We start from the raw sequence: 15,447 nt of genomic DNA on the forward strand, positions 1-15,447 counted from the left end.
ATCGTGGCAGAGAGGGTGTGCTAGAGCAGAAGTGGTCCCCTCCCTGTAGCCAGAAGCGGAGAGCACACAGGGGCTAGGCCCAGTACACATCCTTCACACCCCAACCCCCAAGTAGCCCACTTCCTCCAACAGTTCTCCCGGTAATGTCACAGGTCGTGAATCCATTGATGCATTGATTCATTGATCATGAGAACCCCCATGATCCTACTACCTCTCAATGATTAGATCCACTGTCTGGGAACCAAGCCTCCAGCACATGCGTCTCTTAGAGGGATGTCTCAGTTCCAACAGTAATAGCCTCAAGTGCTGTTGTTCCCTGCTGTGATCCCTACAGAACCAGCTTTCCTTCGTCCCTCAGAATCTGGATCAGACCTTCTACTTCACAAGTCTTCAGATCCCTTAGCTACAAGGGCTCACCTCCGTCATGTGCTTGTCTTGAACTCATCATAAATATAAGGCATGTGTGCTGGGGAGCAATAAGCTTAGAACCAAAACAAGGGAGAATTAATATACAACAGGGAAGTCTGATTCAAGTTCAGAACATCCTCACTTCCCCAGCAGCCCAGCAAAATTCCAGAATTGAATAACTTTGGTCCACTCTGGGTCATGTGCTGATGTTTATGCCAATTGCTATGACTAGGAAAATCAACAGCCCTGATGGGCCCAGCTCAGCTCACATGGCTACTACTGTAGGAGCCAGAGGGATTCTAAGTGGAGGTCAAGTTCTGGAAGCCAAGGCCCACAGGTGCCACCAGGGAAGTTACTTAGACAGCTTCCCCATGACTGTGGCTAGTGTCTGTCTCTCCTCCAGCTATGCAGGGAACATGTGTCTTTCCTGTTTGTCATTCCAGAATATCATTCCAGATGAGGGGATGAGGAGTTTCATAAATGACCATCAATTACTTTTGATGCAAATGACTTGCTATGTAGGTCACCTAGGGAGCAAATCGGAGCAGAATGTGACAAGAGATCTTTTTGGAATGTGTCCTGACATTTGGAGGGTCACAGGCTGAGGTTGGCTCAGCGTCTGTGTCAGTGCGAGAGCACATCTTGCAGGGGAGGGTGGGTGGGGGTGGGTAGTGTGGTGATATATTGTGTCCCCCAATATATTGTGCACCCTAATAAACTTATCTGGGGTCAGAGAACAGAACAGCCACTAGATAGACATAGAAGCCAGAAAATGGTGGCACACACACCTTTAATCCTATCACTTGGGAGGCAGAGATCCATCCGCATCTCTGTGAGTTCAAAGCCACACTGGAAACAGCCAGGCATGGTGACTTACACCTTTAATCCCAGGAAGTGATGGCAGAAAGCAGAAAAGTATATAAGGCATGAAAACCAGGAACTAGAGCTGGTTAAGCTTTTAGGCTTTTGAGCAATAGTTCAGCTGAGATTCATTCTGGATGAGGACTCAGAGGCTTCCAGTCTGAGCAAACAGGATCAGCTGAGGAACTGGCAAGGTGAGGTGGCTGTGGCTTGTTCTGCTCCTCTGATCTTTCAGCATACACCCTAATACCTGACTCCTGTTTTTATTGATAAGACCTTCTGACAATTCATGCTATAGGGTAGGACTTCTATCTGGATGAGTGAGGAAAACAATGTCCAGGGACTTCAAGGCTTTTATCCCAGGAGACATAGCCAGCAGAATCTTAATTCCTTCTCTGAAGCCCTGTGCTGTTGGGTAGGGAGGCTGGTGTTCTGGGACTTTCTGATGGCTTGCTGGCGGGCGGGGGGGGGGGGTGGTTCTCAATTTCAAGAGTCAAGGAGGAAGGATCTGGAATATCTTGTATTAGTTATTTTTTTTATTGCTGTGATAAAACACCATGACGAAGGAAATTATTGAAGGAAGGTTTCTTTGGCTTCCAGTTCCAGAGGGATACGAGTCTATCATGGTTGGGAAGTGTGGCAGCAAGTAGCAGACATCCAGCAACTAGATGTTGAGAGCTCACATCTTGAACTGCAGGCACCAAATAGGGAGCAAGCTGGGAATGATACCAGGCTTTGAAACTTCAAAGTCCACCGCCCGTGACGTACTTCCTCTAGCAAGGGCACACCTCCTCAATATACCCAAACAGTGCCATCAACTAGAGACCAAGTACTCAAGCATCTCAGCATATGAGGGATGTTCTCATTTATACTGCTACATCCCCTTTGGGACCTTGTGGAAGTGTACCTCTTAGTTTGGCTCTCCTCAGAGGTGGACCCAAGAGGTGGGAGGTCCAGCTGTGGTTTGGAGGGGATGGTGTACTGAGAGGCCTTGAGAACAGAGAGCAAGCAGCCAGTGCAGAGCCCTGGGCCCACATGCTGTCTGAACAACTGGAGCAGAAGGCCGGGGACTTGGAGACCCAGGGCAGAAGCACTCATGAGTTGTCCTACTTGAATGCGGAGGGAGCTGGCATGCATGCACCTTGACTGTTGTCAGCCATTGGTTGGAGCTGCTCCACGGGGTGGTGATTTGCCAGCAAGTCTAGCAGTGAGAAGGTAGCCTCAGGCGCTGCCAGATGGACGGGCCTCTGTGGCCCGCCGAGGGTGGGGAGGTCTAATGGTGGGTGGGCAGAGGCTGGAGAGGGCTTTCCTCCCAAGCTTCCGGTGAACCAATCTCTGTAGGAAAGACGGGCATGATTATGAAAATCAGGCCATCCTAAGTGCTTAGTATTGGTGGATTCCAGGGACAGAGGCCATGAGGCCTGTGGTAGCTTCAAGGCCCGAGGAAGCCACATGGCAGGTGAGGCTGGCAGGGCCAGGACTAACTGTGTTTTCTCCCCTGCTGTTTTCCTCTGTCTTTTATGAATGTACCGGGGGCTGGAGCCAGAGCCTCCTGAGGGCTGGGAGACAGCGCAGGCTAGCTAGTTCTCACCGCTTTTAACAGAATCAGGATAAAATGTTTAGATTCACAAAGGGGAGAAACAGTGGTTCAGTGGACATCCACACGGAACCACTCTAAGTGTATGGTGCCGCCCCAGGCTGGAGAGAGAGCTTGGCTGTTGCAAGCTGGACCCACCTCTTCAGGATGTAAATGGGGCTTCCTGGGCTCTCCCCAACATCCCCTAGCAGGTGAGGTCATGGAAGGTAATAGGAAGCATGTGCCTGTCCTTTAGAACTAGACACTATCGTTTCCACCAAAGTAATCACGAGGCTAGGTAACATCCAGGTGGAGAGGAATGTTGTCCCTTTCAACAGAAGAGTCATGAAGTTGCACTGCACAGGGTGGTGGGCCCTGAGAAACCACAGAGGCAATGGCTCCAGCACAGAGGGGACACATGGAAGTGGCCAACCAGTCTCTGATGCCATTACTCTTAGCTGATTTTCAAAGTGCTTCTGAACAGAGAGAAGAGGAAGAATGGGGAGGAAGGAAGACCAGTGTGCAGAGCCTGTATATCTTCACTGTCCCAACTCTACTGTGTGGATGTCCCATGCAGAATGGGCATGGACAGCAACTTCCAGACAATGCTCCATGGACTCACTCAGGGACGATACACCAGCCTGTGGTAAATGCCCCCCAAATATGAATCAATTGTTTGACTAACTAGATAGTTCTTGACATTGTCTCAGACCCCAAACTCAAAACTGATGTGAGTTACCTGGAACCTGAGAGCCAAGTACTTGACTATGATGAGGAAGTGCCCCAGGCATTGTAACATGAAGGGTGCCCTCTGGGTTTGTGGGGCATATTGCATGTGTGCCAAGAAACAGACACTCTGGCTGTATGTTTCCATGCCCAGGATGACCCCCCTGAGACTGTTGGGTGTGGACAAGTGAGTACAGCAGCTTGTAGGACTTGTGTGAGCCCAGGAGGTGGCCATCTGTCCCATTCTTATTTGTGGGGTGTCTAAGTTAGGGTTTCTATTGCTGTGAAGAGACACCATGACCACAGCAACTCTTATAAAGGAAAACATTTAATTGGGGTGGCTTATAGTTCAGAGGTTTAGTCCATTATCACCATGGTGGGACATGGTGGCATGCAGGCAGACATGGTGCTGGAGAAGGAGCTGAGAGCTTTTCATCTTGATATTCAGGCAGCAGGAAGTGTGATCTGAGACTGGACATGGCTTAAGCATATATGAGACCTCAAAGCCCACCTCCACAGTGACACACTTCCTCCAGCAAGGCCACACCTATTCCAACAAAGCCACACCTCCTAATAGTGCCACTCCCTCTGGGGGCCATTTTCTTTCAAACCACCACATGGGGACCTTGCTCATTCAGTCTGCTGAAGGGTGTGTGTGCCACATGACTGTGAAAAGCTGTTATGTCAAAATATTAATGAAGTCTCATTCTAAAGGTAAAACTAGGAACAATCCAGATCTTTTTCCCTCTGCCTTTCCCCAGTCCATAAGCACAGGTGCATCTCAAGAAGTGGAGCAAAGGAGGTGTCTTGTCTCTCAGCAGGCAGGTGAGAAGAACTGTCCTAGAGCCACATGATAGCTACACATCCAGATGTCTCTGTCCCATCCACATTGGCTTTGAGGGGTGACAGGTTTTGTCTGAGGCATCAGATGATGAACCTAGGGTCTCCTCATGAGTGCTGGGCAGGTGCTCTGCCACTGAGCTTTGAGTAATACAAGGTCTACCACAGTAACATTACACACACACACACACACACACACACACACACACACACACACACACACACGGCTCCTCCCTCATGGGTTGGATTGTGTCATTAAGTGTTCCTGCAGCTGAACAGCACAAACAGGCAGAACCACAGCGTTTGCCAGGAAGAGCCAGACAGTGGTAGCTGTGAGTGTTTCGTGTGGTCAGTGCACAGTACACACATGGGTAATCTCTAGAGCACTGTCTCGAGGGAGCTAGAAAGTGGCAGGACCCTTCCTCAGTCCACAGATCTTGGGACTCCTTTTCTCTTTCAGTTCCTGACCTTGGCCTTCATAATGCAAGTTTTCTGTTCCCTAACCTTGTAATCTAAGGAGGAAGTGATGGCTCCCCATAATACATCAGGGCACTGTGACCAGAAAGGAGGATGGGAACTTCCACAGAATCCCTTTATCTGGCCATCAGGGGCTTGTGCCTAATCTGTGCCCAGAAGACACTCATTATTTGGTAGGTGGATGGGTAGCTGAGACCCTCCAATGAGGACATCAGAGTTGCCTCTTCCAAAGGGCCGGGGGAGGAAGGCATAGGGCCCTATGCTGGGTGAGAGCCTTTGGGCTTCTGTAGAAGAATGCCGTAAACACAGCGGCTTAGAAACTAATCACAGCCTAGGAGTCATTAGAACAGTCACACAGCGGGTAAGAATCTCAGTATGTGAATCTGAGGAACACAGGCTTTGGGACTGTGACAGTTGTCCAGGATTGATGGTGTGAATTAGTTTTCTGTGTTGATTCCATGCAGAGAGAGCCTGTTTTCTTTAATGAAATAACTTCTCCCACTAACGAGTCTCCCTACAGCATGGAAGAGGTGGAGTTTGATTTGGTTTTGGTTTCCTTCTCTAAGTTACTAAAAGGACCTTTTTCTTTAAGTAATAGGAAGCAGCATCCCATCTGAAGGAAAGTCATCAGTCCATCAATGCCACCATTATGCTTCTTGTTCATGAGTCACTCCTCAGCCCCACCAGGCAAAGCCCCTGTGTTCTCACTGGGAGTCAGTTACAGATGAGTGTGCCGTCACATCCACAGACCACACATTCACACAGGGCTCAACATGGCCTCAGGGTTCCCCAGGCCGGCTGCATAGACGACAGTGCCTGAAGGAGGCGCGTCTGCCCCTCACAGTTCTGCAAAGCTTGTTAATTCTTAGACAGTTGAGTGTGAATATCGCATTGGCATTTATAGTGTCTTTGACACACTCTGTCTCACCCACTCGGAACCACGCACCTGCAGAGGGAAGGCGAGCGTACAGCAGCAGATGTTGTGTGCCCTGGGAATGCTTAAATATGTGCTTGCCATAGAAGGCGTGTGTTACCCAACACAGACCTGGGGGAGGAGGAGAGGGATGGGTTTTTAACTTCTCTCTCTCTTTTTCCTTCTTCCTTTTCCTTTTCTTTGATCTCATGTGGCACAGGCTGACCTTGAACTCTATGTAGCTGAGGATGACCTTGAACTCCTAATCCTCATGCCTAGTTTATGTGGTGCCAGTCTTCTGTGCACGCTAAGAAAGCTCTCTGTCAATCAAGCTGTATTCCTGCCCCCTTTTATCTTTAAGAGCAGGGTCTTGGTATGTTGTCTAGGGTAGAGTGTGGTGGCTACTCCCAGGCACAGGCCCACTACTGACACTTAGTGTAGATACCCCTTGCCTATAGCACACAATAGTGGAAAACTCACAATACTCAGATAATCCTCCTGCCTCAGCCTCTGAAGGATAGGAACAACAGGTGCTGGAATGATAGGTATATGCCACTGCAACCAATAAGCTTTATCATTGTGTGTGTGTGTGTGTGTGTGTGTGTGTGTGTGTGTGTGTGTGTGTGCTTGAGTTGTGTGGGTGTTATGTACACATGTGTGCAAATGCGTGTGGGTGCACACACACGTAGAGGCCAAGTTCGATGGGTTTCTTCCCCTGATCATTTCCCACTTTTATGTGTGTATTTTTGGAGACAGCGTCCGCCAGTGAACCTGAAGCTCCTCAGTCTGGCTAAGCTGACTGGTCAGTTAACTTCGGAGATCTCCCTGTCTCTGCCCTCCAACCTCCAGTGCTGGTGTCTCAGAAGCACGGCGACGCCCTGGCAGCTTACATGGGTGCTGGGTGGGGAGCCAAGCTGAGGTCTCACTCTTTCATGAAAGGCACTGTACCCGTAGCCTTCTCCCCAGGCCTAGACTTTACCTTTTAAAACAAAACCAAGATGTTGGAACTTATATAAAAAATAAATAGAACAAACCTGGGTCAGATACACCTGGTTGTAAGTTCTAACTCTACAATTTAGTAAGCTGTGTGATGGTGGGTTACTCTCTTGGGCTCTCTGAGCCTCCTCATCTGTCAAATGGGGCTCTCAGGGGGATTTCCCTGTTAGGGTTGTGGTAAAGACAAGTTTAACCAATCCCCAAGCTGTACCATAAAGAGATGAGCATTTCAGGGCTGTGGAGATGCTCAGTCAGTAAAGTACTTGCCTTGCAAACAAGAGGCCCTGAGATGGCTCCCCAGAACCCATGTATAGATGGATATCAAGAAAATTCAGAAGCTGGAGAAAGAGTTCAGTAGCCAAAAGCACTGGCTGTTCTTGCAGAGAACCTGAGTTCAGATCCCAGCACTCACATGGTGGTTCACAACCATCCTTAATTCCACTCTCAAGGAATCAAATGCCCTCTTTTGACCTCCATGGGCACCAGACACAGACACACACAGACACACAGACACACAGACACAGACACACACACACACACACACACGTAAACATAACCTTTTTTTAAATCTAAAAATTAAAAAAAAAAAAAAAGAAAACTCAATCATGATGGGGTACTGGAGGGACAGAGATGGCAGATCTCTGGGACTCACTGGCTGGCCAGCCTGGCTAATTGATGAGTTTCAAGCTAGTGAGGGAAACTGTCTTAAACAAATAAACAAACAACAACAAAAGAAACCAAAAGTTGAAGCCCAATGTGGTGATACATGGGAGGCAGAGACAGGGAGATCTCTCTCTGGTCTAAAACCAACCAAACAAAAAACTCAACCAATCAAACAAAACAACTGGATAGTTCTTGAGGAATGATGCCTGAGCTGAGGTTGACCTCCTGACCTCTGGCCTCCAAACACTTATGCACATGTGTCCACACCACTGCATGTGCATGCATACACACAAAAAATAAACATCTCATCATTAAAGCATGGTAGTTAAGGGTGGCGTGCTGGGACCACGCTGCCCTGATAGAAAAGGCATTTAGTCTTTTCCTGGATGTCAGCTTCATACCCTCAGGTGACACATCACAAATCCCAGGGACAGGTCCACACAAGCAGGTGCAATGGCAATGCATCCACAGGCTCCAGCCTGTCACTAACTGATATGGGGACCCTCGACTAGAGTAAGTGTGTAGGAGGCTGGCTCCCTGTCTTCATCTGCTTTCCATTGATACAACAAAATACCTGACACCGGAAGTTTACTCTGCTCAGGTTCTGGGGACTGGGAAGCCCGAGAGCATGGTGGCAGCATCGAGTGAGGGCCTTGTGCTGAAGGCCAATATGTGTGAAGCCACGGAGGGAGGACATTGGGCCTGATATCCAGGATGGGCACTGCCACTGACGAGGTGAGCATTAGGCAGATGAGGTCACCCATGCATGGGTTCCAGTGGTGCTGTCAAGTCCTGGTGCTGTCACTTTTGAGGGTACCAGTCCTGGCGGTCTCCCTCTTACAGCACCATGGGGCTAGCAAATCCCCAGTCCTTCTTTAGCACTGTGACCCTGGCTGCCTTCCTGCCCGAGTCATGGTCCCAGGCACCGATGCCTTCTCTGCTGTGGGATAGTCTCTCTCAGGAGGAATCCAGGAGGGAGGCAGTTGTCCTTGAGGTCCTTGTGACAACCACAGTCTCCCCGACCCCCGCTCCAGCCGTACCTCCCAGCTTGCTGTCTCTATCTGTATCCATCTAGACCAGGCAGGAAATTAAAGTGGGCACCAGGACCTTGGCAATAAATAGCTCAGCCCTGAGGCTCCTGTCTGCAAAAAGGAATGTGATCTGGGACCTTTTTTCAAATCAGCCACATGTCAGGCACTGGGGCCACGGGGGAACTCAGACTACTTCTGTCTCCCCTCAGCGGGGAGGAGGTGGAGAAAGGGAAAGAGAGAAGAGATCTGTCCAGGAGCCCATGCCTTTGAAGAGCATGGGTGAACAGCTCCCCAATGGCCTTGAGTGAGGTTCCAGGCTTCTTTGAGGAGCCTCAGCTCCCTAATCTCTGAAGTAGGGACAGTGATGAGCCTGCCAAGTGGCTCTTGTTAAAATTAAATGAGTCAATCTGGGCATGGTGAAGCACCCCTTTAATACAGCACTTATTAAAGGGGAGGGGAGGTGAAGGCAGGCAGATCTCTACAAGTTCAAGGCTAGCCTGGTCTACACAGAAAAGTCCAGAAAAACCAGGGCTACATAGAGAGATCCTGTCTCAAAAAACAAAAAATAAGCTGGGCAATGGTGACACATGTCTTTAATCCCAGCACTTGGGAGGCAGAGGCAGATGGATCTCTGTGAGTTCAAGGCTAGCCTGGTCTACAGAGTGAGTTATAGGGCAGCCAGGGTTACACAGAGAAACCCTTACTCAAAAACAAACAAACAAACAAACAACATCCAAAATAAGAAAGCAAAAAAAAAATTTAAATAAATCAAATCCATCAGTGCCCTGGTCTTTCTTTACTAATTCCGGCTTTATTTTGCTTTTATATATTTTTTTCAGTTCCTTGGGGTAGAATGTATTTTATTTTATTTTATTTTATTTTATTTTATTTTTGAGACAGGCTCTCATTGTGTGGTCCTAACTAGCCTGAAACTTGCTTTGAACTGTCCAGACCAGCTTTGAACTCACAGAGATCCACCTGCCTCTGCCTCCTGAGTGTTGGGATTAAAGGCATTTGCCACCATGCCTGGACCAGAATATTGTCTATTTAAGATCTTCTTTCCCACGCCCTGTTTTGATGTAGACATGTCCAGCTGTAAATTTCCCTTCTGTTCATTGCTGAGCTTTTTGCATTAGCTAAGAGATGTAAGGATTCTGGGCATCCATCAGCCAACACACGGACAGAGAATGTTGTCACGAGGAGCAGTGGCACAAGCCTGCAATCCCGGAAATTGTGAGGTAAAGTCAAGGAGACTACAACTTCAAAGCCATCCTGGGCTACCTGGCAAGAGCCTGTGTACAATATCGAACAAACAATGTTGTGCAGATATACAACACAGCCTTTAAAAGGATGCTGTTGGTGATGTCCTGGGTGAGCCCGGAGGACATTACACGAAGGGAAACAAACAGGGCCTAGAAAGACAAGGACCACATGATCTCACTCTTAGGTGGACTCTAGAGCTGAATCATAAAATCGAAGAGTAGGAAGAGAGATGGTTACTATAGATGAGGTGGTAGGATGGCATGAAAGGGTATTTATCAAAGGCCACAAAGTGTAAGCTGGGCAAGAAGGACACAGTTCAGCACTGTGCTGCAAAGTGGCGACTGAACTAAAAATAATGCAGCATCCTCTTCAAATTTGCTGAAAGAGATTTTAAACATCCCAATCACAAAAGAGCAAAAAACAAGGTGACAGATTTGTTAATGAGCCTGATAAAATCATCACACATTGTATAAATATATCAAAACATCACATATACTATAAACATGATTATTTGTCAATTTAACATTAAAAACTTCAGGCTGGAGAGATGACTTAGCCATTAAAAGTGCTTACTATTGTTGCAGAGGATCCTGGGCTGATTCCTGGCACCCACATGGTGGTTCACAGCCCCTTGGAACTTCAGTTCCAGGGCATCTGACACCCTCTTGTAGATCTTGTATGCACACAGCGTACATACTGACAAGCAGGCAAACACATACATGTAAAAAAAAATAAACACATAAGAAAAAGATTACAGGAAGCACCGCTTGACAGTGGGCTGCTGTAACGGTAAGCTGCTTCTGAAGAAAGAGCAAGTGGGGAAGTAGCTTTCAATGGAGCAACATGACAAGGACCACTTCATGCCAGGGGCCTGAGGTTCCCACTCCTAAGTCATTTTAACAGCATGCACTTTATTGGGCGAATGCCCTAAGATCGCCTCCCTTCAACTCATCCCATTCGGGTTCTGAGAAAGTCAGGCAAATCCAAATTGAAGAATCTACTATTAAACAAACCAAACAAAAAGTCAAAGGCTGGAGAAATGGCTGAGCATTTAAGAGCACTTGTTCTTGCAGAGGGCCCAGGTTCAATTCCCAGCACATATATGGCAGTTAAAACTATCTGTAATGACAACCACCTGTAATTCTAGTTCCAGGGAATCTAATGCCATCTTCTGGCCTCCCTGAGTATTGCATGCATATGCTACCCATACATTCGAGCAGGAGTGTGCACACACAGACACACAGACACACAGACACACACACAGACAGACAGACACACACACACACACACACACACACACACACACACACACACAGCACAACCAGGTTTGCTGAAAACTGCCAAGGTCACTAGAAGCAAGGACAATCTGTACTGTAGTTGGAAGCTTAAATAGCCCCCAAAGCTTAAAGGTCCATGTGCATGGGAAGTGGAGGAACCTTAAGGGGAGGGGCACAGAGGGAGAAGATAGGTCACTGGGGATATGCCATATATATATATATGCCATATATATATATATATATATATATATATATATATATAGAGAGAGAGAGAGAGAGAGAGAGAGAGAGAGAGAGGGTGTGGGGTTAGGATTAGGTTGAGTCTCCCTCTCTCCCCTCCTTCCCTCTCCATCTTTCTCTTCTTCCTAGCCACGAGGGAGCAGCTCTGCTTCAATATATGTTCCCACCATGATGAACCACCCCATCATAGGCAGGGAGTCATGGAGCCAGGAGAGATGTGTTGGAACCTCTGAAACTGTGAGCCAAACACACCTTCCTCCTCATAAGTTGCTTAGCTCAGGTATCACAGCCACAGAAAGTAGACGTATACAGTCTGCGAAACTTTTACTGGAGGGCGGAAACTGACTGTTAGATGTAGTGTGGCAGCCTGGATGGACCACACTGGGAAGGAAGAGCAGACTCCTCGACAGCATGCATGAAAGTTGGTTCTTGCATGTGACAAAAGTCCTGCAGTGACATGTCAGCAGAGGGAAGTGGTCAAGGGCCATGTAGGAACTCCCCATGCTATCTTTGAATACTTCTGTAAGTCTAAAAACTTAAAACAGAAAAGTTTATTTTAAAATACACTTAACTTAGCCCAGTGCCTGGAATGTAGAAGGCACTCCCATGGGCTCACAGCTAGTGGACTCACAGATGTTCTTCTTGGCCTCTTAGGCGTACATCTACCTTAAAACACAGATGTGTTGGATCCTTTTCCGATTTCAGTGAAAGCATGGAGCAGGGAGCTAGCCTCATTATTAGAAAATAGTCTTTGCCAGCCCAGTAGCACAGGGATCTTGTTAAGCCCTAAGTCGGACCACCGCATCCCTCCTCTGCCCAGCACTCTCTATGGCTCCTGCCTTACACGGGACAGACGCCAAAGTGGCTTGAGGGGCTCTGTGAAGCACCAGGAGATGCAAGCACCTCCTCCCTGTTGTAGTGGCTGTCTGACACCTGCCTGCCTGTCTCTCTGTCCCTCATCAGCCTGGACACCCCAGCCCCACAGTCAAGCACCTTCTCAGAGTCCTATTCAACACCATGGCCTTCCCCAGTGTCCAGTGCTCTCCTTGTCACCGTTTCAGCTCCTACCTGTTGCCAGAAGTGGCTCTCACCAAGGTGAGTTTCCTTGTTCCTTGCTAATGCTTGGGTCTGGAATCTCCCAGAGGCTCATGCACTGAAGGCTTATTACCAAGGGTGGTGTGGTGGGGAAGTAGCTGAGCTTATAGGGAGGTCCTTAGTGGAGAGGGTGTGCCTTAAAGGGAACAGTGGGATCCTTGATCCCTAACATGCATGTGCACTCTCTTTTTCTTCCCTTCCCTTCCCCCTTCCCTCCCTGGCCACTTAGTTCCACCATCTGCTCCTGTAAAGCTGTGCTTCCTCACCATGGGCCTACAACAATGGAGCCAACCAAACGTGGACTCAAGTCTTTGCAGCCATGAGCCTGAATGACCTTTCCTCATTGTAAGTTGGTTCTTCACCATTCGTGACAGTGACAAGCTGGTGAACATGCCCTGCTGCTGGGGAGGGGTGGCAGCATGCCCTGACCAGCCCAGAAGGGGAGGCCTGCTTCCCAGCAGCCTGACCAGAATGGCGTAGGCATTTGCTTTGTCCATCTCTGTCTCCATCTGGTCTCTCTGCCACTCAGTGCTGCCATTTCTTAGCGCTGGCAGGCCCTGTTTCTTAGTCATGGGTCTCAGGTCTCCTCTTCCTCCCACCAGTGCTGTGGATCTCAAGTGATTCTTCCCAAGACAGGTACTAGAAAAAAGAAAAACATCTATGTAAGTCCAAAAATGCAGTCAGATTGCAACCTTCCTTGGAAATAGTGTCACTGTAGAGGTCATTAGTTAAAGTGAGGTCACCCTGGATTCCAGACGTCTCACATTGCCCGTGTCTTTACATGAAGACTCATGCAAAAACAGACACACAGGGAGGTGTGTTGACAGGAGTAAAGAGATGGCTGGCAGCCCAGGAAAGCCGAGGATTGTCACCCCATCAGCACTGGAGGGACCCAGTGACAGATCCCTTCTGCAGAAATAATTTGGGACAACAGGCTGAATTTTTTTTCCTTTCTCCAGTAGGGTGTGACTCCAAGCTGTGTGACCTCGGATACATACTTGCCTTCTCTGTGTTTCTGTTTGCTCCTTATAAGAACAATGAATGCTAGCACCTGCCCCGGAGGTTGCTGCAGAAATTACGTGGGGTAACACCACAGACAGTCTTGCCTGATCCTCAGGAAGGTCAGCAGCATTGTCATCCAGGGTCCCACTCTGCTTATCTTTATGCCTCCTGCCTCATCCCGTGCCCTTACTGAAAACCCAATTTTCTTCCACCCAACCTAATCTTTTTGCACACATTGGACTCAGTTCATTCATCCATTGCTGAGCAATTTCTTCTTAGAGGGCTCTGTGGGCTGGGCAAGTGAGGGGAGACACAGTTTTCCTTTGAGGAAACAGGGTATGTTAAAAAAAAATGTTATTCACATGCTAAAAGGCTTCCTGGACTCAATTAAGCCTGTAGACTTCACAGCTGATTAGAATCTCATATATAGCAGCCTTGGCAGCCCTGATTGTAGTGGGTGAGGCTGGCCCTTGGGCGCCCCCTTTCTGGAATCCCCCTGTAGGTCATTGAAAAGGAGCCTGGCTGCAGCTAAGCTCCTGGGGGAGATGACTGATGATTGTTTTGGAAGGTCTCCTTTCTCCACTTTGATTTAAAGCCAATAGGAGATTTCGTAGACAGTGCACATCCCATAGGGATGAGCAGGAAGAAGAGAATCTACCTGCCACCCGCTGCACACCCCTGGGGCCCAGCACGCGTGAGACACACTGTCAAGTATGCAGCGTCATCATACAGACTGTTGTCACCCACAGCTCTGAGTCTGCGAGGGATGTGCACACAGCTGTTTCTACGTGGTTGTAGCTTGACTATGAAATGTCCCTGTACACTCATGCATTTGAACACTTGGTCCCTGGCTCATGGTGTGTCTCAGATGTGGAGCCTCACTGGAGGCAGTGGATCACTGTGAAGAAATCTTTAAGGCATTATATTCTAATCTGGGATCTACTCCCTCTCCACTTTTTAACTTTCTGTTCCATGTAGACATTATTACTGGATTTAGGGTCACACCCTGTGCCCCAACAAGCCAGGTTCAACCACCCATCCTTGAAAAGCCAATTAAAAGAGCCAAATTAATAGTGAAAAAAAGAAATAGGAGAGACAGCAATACAGTGATCCCTCCCCCACTTAAGTGCGTCTTAGGAGTCTTAAGGCTCCTAAGTGTTAAGTAGAGGGCCCGGGTTGTGGGAGCCCGTTCTTGGGTTCCTCGTGGCTTTACCCAGCAGGTCCACATAGAGGATGATCAGGACCATGGGCCTGAGTGCAGGTGTTGGCTGTGCTGGGGGAGGAGGTCTTTTGCTCCACCCCTTGGCGTCTCTATAAAAACCCTGGGGCAGAGACAGTTTGGGCCCACTGGAAAAGGTTCCAGGCTCTCTTGAGGTTATCCTTTATTTTCTATTCGTTTATCTCCGCAAGATTCTCCGCAATAAATCCTTCTATCTAATATTTCCTGCTGCTCACACTCAAGAAAACTCTGGGGAGCTGTGGGGCTGGTGGGTAAACGCCCCACCCGGGGTTATGCATTGCTAAGCAGTCCTGATCAAGGTGTGGTCCTCCTATCGTTTTGGTTGCACTCTCTTGCAGGATAGCCTGCAAACCTTTTTTCCAGGAGAAAAGTTTCTGTTTTAGCTAGCCCAAGCTTTAAATATTTTCATTTTCTTCAATTTTTTTTTAAACTTTATGGGTGTTTCACCTGCATGTATGTCCACATACTACATGCATGCCTGGCGCCCACGGAGGTCAGAACACACCAGATTCTCTGGAACTGGGGTTACAGATGGTTGGGAGCTGCTACATGGGTGCTGGGAATCAAAGCCAGGTCCCCTGGAAGCACAGCCTGTCTTCTGCCAGCATGAGCTTCATGGGGGAAATGACAATATCTTGGGATCCATTGTTTCAATTGACAGCCATAGTGAGGGACAGTGTCTCTAGAATAGCTTCATTCCTTCCAGGCTGGTCAAAGTTCAAGGAGGTGAAGGGTCCCAAGGAAGTGAAGCTCGAATAGAGCTTGGAGTTGTGAAGTGGAGTGACCTCCCACCATACCTTCCCTTCTGTGATAGACTGTATCCCTTCAAACTACGAGCC

The 15,447-nt window shown here is 48.3% G+C and overlaps 1 long non-coding RNA gene across 1 annotated transcript in view; it reads left to right on the forward strand.

Annotated features, from left to right (window-relative positions):
- The window catches only part of LOC121828051 (uncharacterized), a 34,410-nt gene extending 20,134 nt beyond the window's left edge, over positions 1 to 14,276 (forward strand). Inside the window, exons 2-4 of the long non-coding RNA XR_006070482.2 lie at positions 12,235 to 12,366; positions 12,596 to 12,711; positions 13,326 to 14,276. This is a non-coding gene — a long non-coding RNA (uncharacterized LOC121828051). The remainder of the gene's footprint in view (positions 1 to 12,234; positions 12,367 to 12,595; positions 12,712 to 13,325) is intronic.
- Positions 14,277 to 15,447: the final 1,171 nt, after the last annotated feature.

The sequence above is a fragment of the Peromyscus maniculatus genome, chromosome 3 (assembly GCF_049852395.1).
Source record: "Peromyscus maniculatus bairdii isolate BWxNUB_F1_BW_parent chromosome 3, HU_Pman_BW_mat_3.1, whole genome shotgun sequence".
Classification (NCBI taxonomy): domain Eukaryota; kingdom Metazoa; phylum Chordata; class Mammalia; order Rodentia; family Cricetidae; genus Peromyscus; species Peromyscus maniculatus.